We start from the raw sequence: 3,073 nt of genomic DNA, 5'->3' as shown, positions 1-3,073 counted from the left end.
ATGAAATCAATAAAGAAGACGAGATATGATGACAAACATCATAACAACAAAGATGTCCATGGTCACTGCGAAGCATATGTCCTTTTTAAAGAACATATGCCGCCTAAACAGCCGCACGGGCCCCTTGTTCTGTAGGCCCCGCACTGTAGGCATAAGAGTTTATATCTTATATAGAATTATGGGAACGTATATTATAGATGTGATGGGTTAGAATAGAGTAGTATTATAAATAGTGTATTATATATATAGTATAGAAAAAATAATCGTATAAAAAAAACGATAAAAGAGTAAAAGTCGATATGCAAAGAATATATATTTCATATATAAAAAATCATCATAGGAAAAAAATAAAAATAGATATAAAAAAAGTTTATAAAGAAATCATTATAGAAAAGAGTAAACAATGTCGCCATGTAGCAGTAGCAGGATGAGTAGTAGTAATAAACACGGCCATGTAATAGCGCAAGTGGTGGAAGCAGTATTAATTTCTCCATAAAATTAAGATAGACTTTAAAAAAGAAAAAAAAATTATACGGAAATATGACAAAATCATAAAAAAAAACAAAAAAGAATAAGTCAAGTAGTCGGCTCAAAATGGTCTAACAACCAACAGGTAACGTGCCCTCGTCGGCACAATCCGACGCCAAAAAGGCGATACGGGTCCACCGTCAACTCTGACAGCACCCAACAGTCCGAAACGACCTGAACAACCCTGTAAAAATCCACTCGGCAAACCAGCACGAGCGTAAATACATTCTAAACTACCTGGAGTACTCGTCTCGAAGAAACTGCGACAGTACAATTTTCTAACGGCTCCTGGAGCTAAATCAGGTAGTTAAAACTGGTGACAGGTCCAAATCGCAGGTTTTCTCCTAATTCAATTTCCAAGTCCAACATGTATAATATATTTACTTGATAAAATATGCTCGAAAGTTCAGATTTTACATTCTAACAATAATCCATGAATTTGAGCTAAACTATTGTAGAAATCACGATTTATACATGTCGACTAATAACACTTAGGAGTAAAACCGATGTAACCCACCTAAAGTGCTATCTCCTGGCAGCAAACGAAGCCTCGGCCTAGAAGGAACTCTGCTGGACCAATCGGGGATCTCTAAGTCCGGTCGCCAAGCCAACGCCAAGCTAAAACGACAAAAGTCCACAATTCAGTCCCCGTTCACAGCAGCTGAGAAAAGTTCAGTTTCGACCAAGCTAACCTTGCCCAAAAATTGCAAATGAGGGCTCTATGGAATCCTCTCGCAGTCTAGAATCCAATGAACCAAGTTTCGTCGCGATCCGACGCTCCTACGCGGAGAACGAGCCGAAATACTAACAGTCGACGCAGGAAATCTGTGAAAATCAGCACATTGCTCGGTTTGAAGATGGTTGAGGTACTCGAGGTAATTGCGACCAAATTACCTACCTCAACAGCGATGAACGGCGGTGCGGCGACAGGAACGGCGAAGACGCACCCTCGCCCGGCCTCCTCGCAGTGCCCCGGCAACACGTGCGCTCGAACGGCTCGCGGCGCGACGTCGGCGACGAAGTCCTCAACCGTGCTCCCAACCGGCCTAGAGTGAGAGAGAGAGGGAGAGGAGATGGTGAAAACTCTCTCTCTCAGCTCAATCCACAGATAAATAGAGAGAGGGAAAGAGGGTGACATGAACGAGGTGGAATTTTACTGATTTAGCCCTCCACCAACTCCCTTGTACCGGTACACGGATTGCTGTACCGGTACAAGGCCAAACCCGAGAGCATCTGAGTTCTGTCGCACGCTCTGTACCGGTACAAATGGACCCTTGTACCGGTACAGCAAGCGTCTTCCATGATGGTTGTACCGGTACAGCACAAACCTTGTACCGGTACAACAGAGTAAAAATCCTGCAATTTCGCAGATTTTCACACAGAATGCTGCCCTCGCGTCAAACGGAGTCCGTTTCGCGTCTATTTGACGCCAACGCAACTCGGGCTTGTCTCGACACTCTCCAGAGCTGTCGACAAGTCCCCACTGACAGAAACTGGGTCTCACACCCTCCCCCTCTACAAAGAGTTTCGTCCGCGAAACTGGAACGTACCTCAACTCAGGACTCGAACAAGTAGGGGTAGGCCTCCCTCATCACCGTCTCGGGCTCCCAAGTCGCCTCCCGCTCCTCATGATTGCTCCACTGCACCTTTACATACGGGATGACCCGATTGCGCAATTCTTTCGTCTCCCGAGCAAGAATCCGCAACGGTCGCTCCTCGTATCTCAGATCCTCACCAATCTCAAGTGGAGTGAAGTCAATCACGTGGGAGGGATCAAACACATATTTCCTCAAAGCCGAGACGTGGAACACATCATGAATGCCGGCAAGTCGCGGTGGTAGCGCTATCCTGTAAGCGACCGGTCCAATACGCTCCAATACCTCAAAGGGCCCAACAAAACGCGGACTGAGCTTTCCACGTACTCCAAATCTGCGTATCCCTCTGGACGGCGAGACTTTAAGAAAAACATGGTCTCCAACCTGAAACTCTAAGTCTCGTCTCCGGGTATCGGCGTAACTCCTCTGTCGGCTCTGGGCTGTCAAAAGATGTCTTCGAACGACTCTGATCCTCAGCCTCTGTAGAATCTCTGGTCGAGTGTCCTTCTCACCCACATCGCTCCAAAACAAGGGATGAACCTGCGCCATACAACGCTCAAACGGAGCCATCTGGATGCCTCGCTTGATAGCTGTTGTTGACGCAAACCGACTAGTTCACATTCGATGCAACCTCCTCCAAAACCAGGACGCACGGCTCTCAGCATGTCCTCAAGAGATTGAATGGTCGCTCTGACTGACCATTCTGTCTGTGGTGGAAGCTATCTGAAATGCAACTGACTGCCCAAAGCTGTTTTCGTAAACTCCTCCATATAACTGAGGATACAAACTCGGGTCCCTGTCTGAAAACGTACGACACAGGCACGCCGTGCAGCTAAAAGTCTCTCCAAGTCAGCTGCGCAACCTGTCTATCTACCAGAGTAGTCAGAACCGGCCAGAAGTGGGCAGACTTGGTGCAGGTCTGGTCACTATCACCCAAATTGACATCATAG

The 3,073-nt window shown here is 46.6% G+C and overlaps 1 long non-coding RNA gene across 1 annotated transcript; it reads right to left on the bottom strand.

Annotated features, from left to right (window-relative positions):
• Positions 1-1,231: 1,231 nt before the first annotated feature.
• On the bottom strand, positions 1,232-2,519 carry LOC109706117. Its single transcript, XR_002215080.1, has 3 exons — positions 2,079-2,519; positions 1,427-1,574; positions 1,232-1,353 (listed from the first exon to the last, which is right to left on the bottom strand). It is a non-coding gene; the product is annotated as an uncharacterized LOC109706117 (long non-coding RNA).
• Between the last annotated feature and the right edge of the window lie 554 nt (positions 2,520-3,073).

The sequence above is a fragment of the Ananas comosus genome, unplaced genomic scaffold (genome assembly GCF_001540865.1).
Source record: "Ananas comosus cultivar F153 unplaced genomic scaffold, ASM154086v1, whole genome shotgun sequence".
NCBI lineage: Eukaryota > Viridiplantae > Streptophyta > Magnoliopsida > Poales > Bromeliaceae > Ananas > Ananas comosus.
Note: the sequence above shows the minus strand (reverse complement) of the source record. Positions and strands in the feature narration are given on the sequence as shown.